General features: G+C 50.4%; 1 protein-coding gene across 2 annotated transcripts in view; it reads left to right on the top strand.

The window, feature by feature from the left end:
- USP32 (ubiquitin specific peptidase 32) overlaps positions 1–12,780 on the top strand; it is a 3,569,419-nt gene that overhangs the window by 1,864,029 nt on the left and 1,692,610 nt on the right. The window lies entirely within an intron of this gene.

Here is a 12,780-nt window from a genome sequence, read left to right as displayed (position 1 = left end):
CAGTTTCCTGAAGTATCAGCGTTTCAATGAACTCAGTGGGGTTCAGGCCCTCCATGTCCTCCGGGATTCCGATAATTCAGACATTATTGCGGCGTGCCCGTCCTTCCGCGTCCTCGGAGCGAGCTTCCAGTATAGACACTGTTGATTCCAGTTCTTGGACTTTTGCCTTCAACTCATGTGTGTCCTCACCAGTTTCTCGCAGGGAAGCTTCAGTTTTGTTCACCCTTTCCATCAGATTGCGGGCGTCTTGCCTCATTAGCTGCATGTCTGACCTAATTTCTCCTATCTTATCTTCCATAGATGTTCGTAGGGCCGCAATAGCCTGCAAAATTTGAGAGTCTCGGGGGTCCACCACCAGGGTCGGTGTCTCCGTCGGAGGAGTGGCTTCCTGCGTCGGTTGCTGTTTTGGCTTAGTTGTCGTGAAAGCATCCATCGTTGTAACCCTAGCTCTGTTCTTGGGGGGCGACATAGCCCGGTTTGGGAGCTCCAGCTTTATTCACTGCACTATAAGCTTTAGCTTTGTGACCCGAATCAGAGTCAAGAGGTCCGCTGTAGATGGCCCTCGTTCGGGTGTTATATGGTCACAGGGTGGTACCTTAGCGCAGTTCCAGTCTCCACCCCACCTGGCTTTATGATCCGTCTGTGGCCTTCAGTAATCGGGCGCTTGTGCCTGTGTGACACGATCCGGTTCACAGTGGAAGCCTAGCCTTCGGGCCTGCTTGTGATTATCCCATTCTCCCCAACCGCCAGACACGCCTGATGGTCCCGTCTGGTTAGTGATGTTTTCCTCTCTGGTAAATTCTACAGAGGCCGTCCCTGAAGGGCGGTATTCGATTTAATAAGGAGCAACCACTCGCCCCGGAGCGGACCGTAGCAGGTTTCTGGATGGTCTTGTGGTGGTGTGCGGCGTTGGGCCAAGATTGGCTGCTCTGGCCTCAGCTGCCTAATTCACGTAGCGTAGGACTGAGCCCCCAGAGTCTCAGATATGGGATTATGTCTTGTGGATGTCACGTATTATGGGTGCTTTGTGGTGGAAAGGATCCTTCATCCGCTGCAGACAACCTTATGCGTTACATATGGGACTATTCCCACTTTCTTTCAGTCGAATCCTCCCATCAGGTTCACCTCTTGTCCCCACCCAGCGGGTGTACGGATCGTGCTATGGGGAGTTCTCAGTTGTCCGCACTTACGATCTCCCGACCGGATGGCACGGCAGTCCTCCAGTCAGGTGTCGACGTTCCAGCTCGCTGCGCAGCAGGAGCAGACACCGATCGGTCCGCTCAGTCCCAGCTTTAATGCACCGCAGGGGCTCCCTGCCTTCTCCTGTGCTCGCCCACCAACTGGGGGTCCCCCTTCGCGTTTAGTGCGTCGTGTAAGCACTGAGGCCTGAACACAGTGTTGTGCCTCGCTCGTGCCGGCGTTAGTCGTGCTTTACTCCGGCTGCTCACTGAGGAGCCTGGGGCCGTTGTCCCAACCAGTAGGTCCGCCGGCGCTCAACGTCTTCTCCCTAGCGCGGCACTCCATCAGCCTCCGCACTGGAAGCCGCCATCTTGGGTGCCACCGGGGTATCTTTTCGGACGCTCCGTTCCCTACGTTGCTGGTGCCGATTTCTTCCAGCAATGCAGTCGAGTGCGGCGAACGGGTTCCTCTGTTGCTCACAATAATTTCTATGTCAGCTTTCTCAGTTCAGACGCCGTATTGTCGGCCGTTACAGGATCATGGGCAGGAGCACGGCGGGTTGCTGACTTCACTACATGCGTGCAGGCCACGCCCCCAACATAAGAACTTCATATTACAAAACCAATTCTAGAGACAAAACATTGTGAAAAAATAAAATAGAAACACATAGACATTAAATTATATAAATATCCTTCATGCATTCGTAATCGGTTGATAAATCATTGACATTTTGTGAAATCAATCGGGTTCCCTGAAACATCCTTAGCCAGGATCCTACCGCAGGCACTTGAGCCTAATTGTCTTGGAGTGTGGCCGCAGTGACTTGGGACGACTGAAGACCCGTAGAAGGATAGATTGTGCAGAAGTATCGGTGCAGGCTTGAGGCAACAAATGGCTGAGGTAGCTCTTGGTTTTGCACAGATTGTGAGCCCTGTGTGTGCCTTCTTGAGACTGATTTAACTGTTGCGCTTGATTCCTTGTGCTGAATTCTTGATATTTCCCCCAGATCTGCAATCCTGATGCGTTGGGGGGAATTGCTAGGATCGAAGGGGGGTAGGATCCAGAAAGCAGTGACAACCAGACGGGAGGCCCTGTGAAATAGCTAAGGATTATTGTATTCCAGGTAACTGTCAGTAGACAGGAGATTTGCCCAGGGACTGTGGGGAAGCGACTGCAACATGATTGTGTGTATGCCGGGACCACAAGCCTAGAGGCGTTCAAGACCTTGTGCTTGCTGCCAGAGCATCACCCCCCCAGCGACCCTTTAGGAACACTGCCATGAGTAAACAGGATGAACAGCTAAAACCATCCTTCAACTCTGGAAGAGCAACACAATTACTTAAGGAGACAGTGGCACAGGCAAAGGGTCACACGGAAATGAAAGAAGTATGAATTGTTAGAAACCTGAACGTGTCTCCCTGACTAGTTCCAGGGGTTCTGTCTTCCAGGTGGCCAGGACACGGCCATCATTATTGGATCCAGTTCCTGGGGGTGGACTAGTGAGGGAGGATCACCTGTATGGGGGGTGCTCGGGGAGCAGAAGTGGGACACCGACAGGTGAGATGCGGTATCCCCCTTATACCTTTTCTCCATCCTACCCTGGAGGATACTCACACTCCACCCCCCCTTTCCAACACGAACACTTTCACACATCACGAAAGACGACGGACAAACACCAAAGCCATTTACCTGACATGTCCCAACGCCAGGGTCAGGCAAAGTCAGGCAATTGACCAGAATCACACACACCTGACGGCTCTTTCCCTTCCCCACAGGGATAAAAGGTGGAGCATGAGAGCACAATACTAGCAAGACAGACTGCACGAGGAGACTGCTAACTCAGCACGGCAGTTCGAGCAGAGGATGAAGAATGCGCAAATCGAGAGGGTGAAAAGGAGTCAAGCGACCTTGCCCTTTCCGAGCCAGGCCCATGAAACCTCCACAAAAGGAATCGTAAAACCTTGAACAATAGCCAGCAAATGTGTTGCAGCAGATGTCAACCGTACACGGGGCCCTCCTCCGGTGATAACCAAGCCGAGGGGAGACTCTTGCCACTGTGGTACCGGCTTTGACTCCAGAAACAAGAAAAAGCCAAGCGGTTCATCACAGCAGGTGAGTCGAGGGGAGAGCCGATAAGAAACCGAACTGTTTTTGAAAAAAAGTAGCAAAATGGGTCATTGAAGAAAGTACAAAGAACTGTTTGCTTGATACGAGAGGGGAAAACCAGCTACAGAGGAATCAGACACCACATGGGTGTTCACTTGAGAAACTCTTTGGGCGAATAACCTATGGTTCAAACTACTGTTACCAGAAGCCCTTGGGAATGGCGCGAGAAGAGGGTCAAAGTGGTCATACTGGTGTCTAGTAAAATCTTGCATACAGTCGAAAGTCTTTGACCGACAAATTAAGGTAAAGCTAAGGGAAGTGAATCCCACATCGTAAGAACAATTTAAGGAACTGTGTGAATTGCAAAAGTTGGCAAGATTGAACCTGATGGAGGGATGCCGATGAACAGGGGGCAAAGTCTGAAGTCCCAATGTATAGTGTGTTGACAAGAAGGAACCCGACAGAGGGTTGTCAACATTTAACTGTTTAAAATGACATTAAGATTAGTGAATGGCACAGAGAAGATTGAGTTGAAAGCCATAGTGAACCCGACGGAGGGAGGCTGACATTCGAGGGGGGTCTGAGCCCAGAAGAGGGGCGTCCAGGGGTGAGAAGACAACGTGCAAGCAGAAAGGAACTTTTTGTTTATTATTTTGGAACACATCAGATCCTCAGAGACAGGAGACTGAACCACCGGAGGCCCTGATAATTGAGAACGGAACTGTTAGCTCGTGCTGGGAAAGCTTGAGCGTGTGCTGTGCGTCGGAGTCCTACCTTGCACCTTGGCTAAGATGGATTTCTGAACTCTGACCTGGTGGGCCTAGTTTCTTGGAACAGGGTAACCTTCCAGACAAGCCAGACCAATCACGGTAGCATTGGCTGTGGTCAAGACTAGGGGCCTCATCACGAGTTGGGTGGTAACGCCGGCGCTATTAGCTCTGGCGCTAAAAGCCCTACCGCCAAACCCCCCGGCGCTATTAGCGCCGGATCACAGGTTTCGCGAAAGGGTTATTGCCCATTCCACATTGGGCCCATTTGGGAATTCCTCATTCCACATTGGGCCCAATGGGTAAAATTCGCGTTATTACTGCCGGTGGTAATAGCACTGAAAATCGGCAATTTTGCCACAGATTTCCACCCAGCTCAAAGCTGGGACGAAATCCCCCAAGGCCATGATCTGGCGGACCCTTGAATGTGGCGGTAATAGCGCTACCGCCGCATTTAAGGGTTACCGCCAGACTCATGATGAGGCCCTAGGTCTCAGGAGGAGTGAGAGCGATCGAGGGCTCACAATGAGCACACACAGTAAACGACACCACGAATTACTCTGTCAGGTGTATACATCAAAAATACATATATATTTATTAAAGGCCTTTTAAATCAAACACAAGATGAAACCACAGCAATATTAACAATACTAACAACCTTATACTAGGGAAAATATATACAGTAACCGTTGGCCTAAAGCAATATTCAACAAGTACGGACCCACAACCTGTAAAAGAAGTGTCAGACAGTGCAAATATACTTTAGGCAATTCTTCGAGTCTCAATCCTAACTAATATGCAGTGCAATCCGTACGAAGTGTGGAGCCTTGTGTCATGGCCACTGGTCGTTGGGCCAGTCCTTCCTCACCCCCGGGGTCTCATTGGAGGCTCATCTTAAAGTGTGCTCTGCACACTTTTTGCCTAGGGCGTGTGCAGCTGGGCCGGGCGTGGCCATGGATCAGAACTGCAAGGCATGTGCTACAGGCCCAAAGAAGGGCAAGGTGGAGTTGGTAGGCAGAGCTAATGGGAGGGGCCTGAACCAGCCTATATAAGGCCAGCCCGACACGTGCCCTCGCTTCGCGTTATTCTACTTCTAAGCAGCGTAACGCTCTCCGATGTACTCACCGGTGCCTCTCCGGGTTCTCTCAGCCTCATCCTGAAGACTCCCCTGAGAACGCTTCTTACCTGCAGTCTTCCGCCCATCTCTGCGAGCGTCTTCCCTTCAGCTACAACATCACGGAGCGCAGCGCACTTCTTACCGGCTGATCGCTGCTTCATCTTCTGACGCGCATCCTGCTTTTACCAGCCTCAACACCGCGGAGCGCATATCTTAACCTATTGCCAGCTGCCACACCGCTGAATGCTCTAGTCACTGCATCGCAGAGCGCGCCTCTCACCTGCAACTTGTTGCGGCCTGTGCCAGAATATTCCTCTCACATCCATATGATCGCGGTCGGAGTCGGAGACTTCCTCCGGCAATCTTCATCGCGGAACAGGACACCATTCCGTGTCGTTGGCAGACACCTACGAGGAAACAAGAACAAACAGGTTAGGACTCATGTGCATTCATATGGCCGCATAAAAATACAAGAGACTAAAGCTCCCTTATAAAGACCATCTTACCTGTTACTGTTGGAACTCCATCAGCCTCTAGGGTCTCCCGGATCCTCTTCGGTTCAGATACTCCTCCTGTACCTATGGAAATGGAATAAGACATTGCTAAAATTACTTTTATGGCGGGATACAAACACTCTAATCGAACTATAATCATACTAAAGACTTACCTTATGCGTGGATTGGTCACAGCTGGTCTGGATAAACACCCTCACGGACCAGTGAAGTAACTTGGTCCATTCAACGCGCCCCTGCTGAGGAAAGCAGGATGGATAGCTGTTCATCACAAAATTACAGGTGAGTGTATATGGGAAAGTGCTTGCCCACCGTATTCTGGCACGAAAGGGCTGGGGGAAGTTATGATACCCCACACGCCTCTCCTCTTCACGCAGGGGCAACACCCGGCTCCAGAGCCGCAGGTCCAACCATTCTCAGATTTCGAGGAGCCAGCTCGAGAGAGGGCTCCTACCATACCCCAAAGCCCCCGCGGAAGCCAGGTGAGCATAACAGAACGCAAAGCCAGTCCAAATCTCTGCCTGGCCGTTATGGACACTTCTGAAAGCAACCAGTTAGCCCAGCTATTGGGAGAGTTGCGTGCCGAGGCGCATGCCTCCAGACAAGAGAATAATTCCCTGAGTAGAGACCTTGTTATAGCCTAAGAACGAACAGATGACCCTGCAAGACAGATGCTTCAGGCACACGCAGGACAAGTCCCGCTACCTGGGATTACACAAACACTGGTACCTCAACCCTCACCTCTAGTACAAGTGGTACTCCCACGGGACGTTCCACTTGCCCCACCAGAACGCTTTTATGCCGACCTGAACAAATATGCGGTGTTCATGAATCAGTGCCGCCGCCTCTTTTTGTGTCTACCTGGAGCCTTCCCCAATGACAGTGCTAGGGTGGCCTTTGTGCTTTCCTATTTGGGAGGCTGCACAGCTGATTGGTTCGTACCACTATTGGCTCAGGATGATCCAATACTTCGGACCTTTGCAGAATTCCAACGGGAATTGGAAAAACTATTTGCCAGACACACTCAAGGGCAAGCATTGGATAATGAACTACTGTCGCTGAGGCAAGGAAACCATGACTTATTGACTTACATTGCCACCTTCAACCGCCTCGTAGCACAGACCAACTGGCCGAAGGAGAAAAGGACCACGCTGTTTTACCGGGGGCTCCGTGGTGAGTTACAGGATGTACTAGCTCAAGTTGTTAACCCACCCGAATGCTGTGCAGACTATATTAACCTAACTGTGCAGTTAGACCACCAGCTACAAGATCGAAAAATGGACCGCACGAGGGAGGAAGGACGATCTGTGTATGTAAGGCCTCAAGACACTCAGACCAAGGGTCATGAAACCCCTGAACCTATGCAAATAGGGGGGCTACGGGCTCCCGTTTCTAAGGCCGAAAGAGAAAAAAGAAGGGAACAGCGACTTTGCTTATATTGTGGAAAAGCCTGACATTTCCTACGAGACTGCCTCACAAAGCCCCCCAATAAGGTGGTAGGTGCCGCAGACAATGATAAGCAAGACACGGAACAGGAGCCGGAAAACTCGGCCGCCCGGCAAGTGTAGAGGTCAACTTGTCGAGCGGAGTCAAGAGAGTTGTAAGGACCTCATACCTGGTCATTCCAGTATTAATAATTCACCCCCAACAACCATCGAAAGTGCATTCTTTCGAAGCCTACATCGATAGTGGTGCAGTGGGTAATTATATCGATCAGGGGTTGGCTGCACGGATAGGCCTTCTGCTTCAGCGAAAACCGCACTTGGAAAATGTGAAAGCTGTGGATGGCTCTCAACTGTCTTCGGGACCTGTGACTTAACATACCAACAAGGTACTGCTGACATGTCAAGATGGTCACCGGGAAAGCATTTTGTTTGACATCATAGGAGCCCCCAGTTCCAAATGATTCTAGGAATGCCATTGTTGGAAACCCATAACCCCAGGATCGACTGGCGCACCAGAAGGCTGACCTTTCCTCGAGAATGCACCAAGAGTTGCTATCTTAAGGATGTGTGGAGATTACAACACCAGGGGAGAACCATCTTGGGAATGTCAGGCTCGTTGCCTTCAGAATATCAAGACTTTGCAGACGTGTTTCAAAAGGAACAAGCCAACACCCTACCACTACACAGAACATACAATTGCCAAATCGATCTGGTCCCGGGTGCACAAGTTCCCTGCAGCAGAATCTAAGCCCTGACGGAGCCGGAAAATCAGCACCTACGAACATATCTTGATCAGTATCTAGCTAACGGATTCATCCGCCCATCCAAGCCTCCGGCCTCCTCAGCTCTCTTCTTTGTACTAAAGAAAGAAGGAGACCTCAGGACCTGCATAGAATATAGGGCGTTGAACCAGATTACCGTAAAAAATAGGTATCCTCTGCCACTCATTCCTGAACTTCTCGACCAGATGAAGAATGCTTGAATCTATACAAATCTATATGAAACTGGATCTTCGGGCGCTTACCATCTGGTCAGAGTGAAAAAGGGCGACGAATGGAAGACAGCATTCCGAACCAAATATGGGCTCTTCGAGTATCAGGTTATGCCCTTCGGACTATGCAACGCACCAGCCGCATTCCAGTTCTTTATGAACGACGTACTCCACAAACTGCTAGACGTCTGTGTCCTGGTTTACATCGATGATATCCTTATTTACTCGGCATCCAAGAAAGAACACGTGGGCCATGTAAGGGCTGTATAGTAAGGCTCAGTAAGAACCAATTATTCGCCAAATTGGAAAAATGTTTTTTCCACATTACAGAAGTAGAGTTCTTGGGCTTCATGCTTACCCCTCAAGGAGTACACATGGATACTCGAAAAGTGGAAGCAGTCCTTCAGTGGCCATCTCCGACATCAATCAAAGGGGTGCAAAGTGTCGTCGGGTTTGCCAATTTCTATCGGCGGTTCATTCCAGGATTCTCGCGAATCGTCCATCCTATCACCTCTCTGCTCAAAAAGAATAAAAAGTTTTCCTGAACCTCCGATGCTGAAAAGGCATTTCAAGAATTGAAATCGGCCTTCACTTCGGCCCCTATCTTCTGGCACCCTCGACCCGATTTACCTTATGTGGTTGAGACCGACGCCTCCAACGTGGCCAAAGGGTCAGTGTTATCACAGAAAGACCCTGACAGTGGAAAGTTGCATCCTATTGCATTCTGGTCCCGCAAGTTTACAGCACCTGAGAAGAATTATGCCATCACCGACAAGGATCTATTGGCAATCAAAGGAGCCTTTAAACACTGGAGACATTACCTCCTGGGATCTAGGCATAGTGTCACCGTTATCACTGACCATCGCAACTTGCAGTACTTAAAGACAGCCAAGGCCCAATCATCTAGTCTGCTTCGTTGAGCTCTCTTTTTCGCGGAGTACGATTTTATAATCACGTAGCGGCCTGGGGTATGGAATGGAAAAGCTGACGCTCTGTCGCAAATGGGCGACAACCAAGACGCATTTATACCATCAGAACCAGTAACCATTATTCCAGAGAAACAAATTCAGAACTAGATTGCAGTAACTGCCTGTTGGGAAGAATTAAAGACCGACCCCCAATCTCAAATGGATCAGGCCGCCCAACAAGAATGGTTGAGTAAAGGAGATCAGTATTCTGTCATGGACAACTTACCCTATTTTCAGGGAAGACTATACATTAAGGACAAAGAGATCCAAGACAAGATCATCACCAACTACCACGACTCGCTAGTGGAAGGACACCCGGGATTACTAAAACACAGGCCAAGATCAGAAAACACTATTGGTGGCCCACCTGGAGGAAAGAAGTATCCCAATTCATTGCAACTTGCGGAGTGTGCGCACAACAAAAATCTCAGTAGACTAACCCTGCAGGATTGTTACGTCCCTTAAGCATACCACTGGTTCCCTGGCATACCTTGTCCATGGACTTCATTACTGACTTACCCCCTTGTGAGGGCTTCAATACCATTTTAGTAGTGTTGGACTTATTTTCCAAAATGGCACACTTTATTCCGCTGAAAGGGCTCCCTACAGCTGGAATCCTGGCCACCGTGTTCCTGGAGCAAATAGTCAAATTACATGGTTTCCCCTCTGTATTGATCTCTGACCGTGGAACACACTTTGTCTCAGCCTTCTGGAGAAGTTGCTGCAAAATAGCACAGATTGATCTTCGTCTTTCTACCAGTCACCATCCCCAGACCAATGGTCAAACCGTGAGGACTAACCAAACACTGGAACAGTACTTGAGGTGCATGCTGCAACAGACCGAGGGATCCTGGAAAGATGTTTTGTGGCTAACGGAATTTGCTTACAATAACTCTATCCACACTAGCACGGGACAAACCCCATTCTTCGTCATGAACGGTCGGCACCCCCGACATCTTCCTTTGACCCACTTGACGAGCTGGAAATGCCGGCAATTACCTCGCTACATAAAACTATCATCCAAACCCCCAATGAAGCAACCAAGAGCTTAACTAAAGCCAAAGAACAACAAACCAGGTTTGCAGACCGGCATAGAAGAGAAGCTCTGCACTACCAAGTCGGAGATAAAGTATAGTTAGCGGCCAGAATGATCCCACTAAAAGGACCGCAGATCCTCTGCCCCACGTATCTAGGGCCCTATCCCATCAAGACGATCATCAACCCTGCCGCAGTAAAGCTGGAGCTAACAGACAACTTGCAAATCCAACCTGTATTTAACGTTTCTCTTTTAAAACCTGTGAAACCCGAAACAAGGATTACACAACCACCAGAACCTGAATATGAGGTTAAAATGGTCCAAAATAGTGTGATCAAAACTGTACTACTTGATCGATTGGAAAGGTTATGGGCCTCAAAATCGCACTTGGGAACCTGTGGAATTCATCCATGTGCCTTGGCTGATCAGGCGGTTTCATCGCAATAACCCTACCAAGCCTGGGCCAGGGGGAGATCACATGTGAGAGAGGGGCCTTGCGGGGGAGTGCTGTCATGGCCACTGGTCATTGGGCTAGTCCTTCCTCACCCCCGGGGTCTTATTGGACCCAGTCCTGGCGCCTCTTGCGCCAGGCTCATCTTAAAGTGTGCTCTGCACACCCTTGTCCTAGGGCGTGTGCAGCTGGGCCAGGCGTGGCCATGGATCAAAACTGGAAGGCTCGTGCTACAGGCCAAAAAAAGGGCAAGGTGGAGTTGGTAGGCAGAGCTAATGGGAGGGGCCTGAACCAGCCTATAAAAGGCCAGCCCATCCACGTGCCCTCGCTTCGCGTTATTCTGCTTCCAAGCAGCATACCAAGCAGCATAACGCTCTCCGATGTACTCACTGGTGCCTCTGTGGGTTCTCTCAGCCTCATCCTGAAGACTCCCCTGAGAACGCTTCTTTCCTGCAGTCTTCCGCCCATCTCTGCGAGCGTCTTCACTTCAGCTACAACATCACGGAGCGCAGCGCACTTCTTACCTGCTGATCGCTGCTCCATCTTCGGACGCGCATCCTGCCTTGTACCATCCTCCACATCGCTGAGAGCAGCACAATTCTTACCTGTTGCCAGCCGCTCCATCTTCGGACGCGCATCCTGCCTTGTACCATCCTCAACATCGCTGAGCGCAGCACAATTCTTACCTGTTGTCAGACACTCCATCTTCGGACGCGCATCCTGCCTTTACCAGCCTCAACATCGCGGAGCGCATATTTTACCTGTTGCCAGCCGCCACACCGCTGAATGCTCCAGTCACTGCATCGCGGAGTGCGCCTCTCACCTGCAACTTGTTGCGGCCTGTGCCGGAATCTTCCTCTCGCATCCATTCCATCACGGTCGGAGTCGGAGACTTCCTCCGGCAATCTTCATCGCGGAACAGGACACCATTCCGCGTTGTTGGCAGACCCCTACGAGGAAACAAGAACAAACAGGTTAGGACTCATATGCATTCATATGGCCGCAAAAATACAAGAGACTAAAGCTCCCTTATAAAGACCATCTTACCTGTTACTGTTGGAACTCATCAGCCTCTAGGGTCTCCCAGATCCTCTTCGGTCCAGATACTCCTCCTGTACCTATGGAAATGGAATAAGACATTGCTAGAATTACTTTTAAGGCGGAATACAAACACTCTAATCGAACTATAATCGTACTAAAGACTAAGCTTATACGTGGATTGGTCGCAGTTGGTCTGGATCAACACCCTCACGGACCAGTGAAGTTACTTGGGTGCCCCTGCTGAGGAAAGCGGAACGGATAGCTGTTCATCATGAAATTACAGGTGAGCGTATATTGGAAAGTGCTTGCCCACCATATTCTGGCACAAAAGGGCTGGGGGAAGTTACGATACCCACACTCCATACTCATTGCCTCTCCTCTTCACGCAGGGGCAACACCCAGCTCCAGAGCCGCAGGTCAAACCATTCTCAGATTTCGCGGAGCCAGCTCGTGGGAGGGCTCCAACCACGCCCCAACGCCCCCGCGGAAGCCAGGTGAGCCTAACACCTTGTGCTCAAAAGTACATTAAGCGCGGCAGCTCTCTATCGTCCGTTAAATACAAAACAGGCCTTCAAGGGGCTGTAATGTCTCAGGAAGGGGGTAAGGCAATGAAGAATAGAGTTCCGCTTTTCGAGGATGGTCTCTACAAGGGCGCAGAGCTATTTCCTGGAATCGGGAATAGGATGGTAGTTCAGAATATCCCTACAAAGGTGAGTGGCACTTAGGGGCCAATCAAGTGTAAAAGTCTATGGATGCGCCAGGGGCCACCGGTAAGTGTTGCAAATACTCACCAACCCTCGACGCAGTCCGGACCAAAGTTTGCCAGTGAAGTTCAGTTTGCTTGCGGGTTTGAGTCCAGCAGTTGCGCGTCTCTCCGGCTTTCAGGGGCTGCATACCGGGACCTCAGTCTGTGGCGGGACAGTGGCCTTTGCTCCACTTCTGGGGAAGGGATCAGGTCAGTTCCACTGCAGGCCGTTTTAGGGCACAGCAGCAAGGCACCCAGAAAGCTTGTCTTCACAGCGGCGCAAAGCGGGTACCGCAGACTACTTAGTCCATACCTAGGAATGCTAGGTGTACGAAACTCAGCGGCAGAGTGCCGTTTACCATGAGCTTACGGTTCGCAAAGTCTCAAGTGAAAATTCAAGACGACAGTGATTCCCGATCAAA

The sequence above is a fragment of the Ambystoma mexicanum genome, chromosome 9, assembly GCF_040938575.1.
Source record: "Ambystoma mexicanum isolate Mex_15411 chromosome 9, UKY_AmexF1_1, whole genome shotgun sequence".
Taxonomy (NCBI): domain Eukaryota; kingdom Metazoa; phylum Chordata; class Amphibia; order Caudata; family Ambystomatidae; genus Ambystoma; species Ambystoma mexicanum.
Note: the sequence above shows the minus strand (reverse complement) of the source record. Positions and strands in the feature narration are given on the sequence as shown.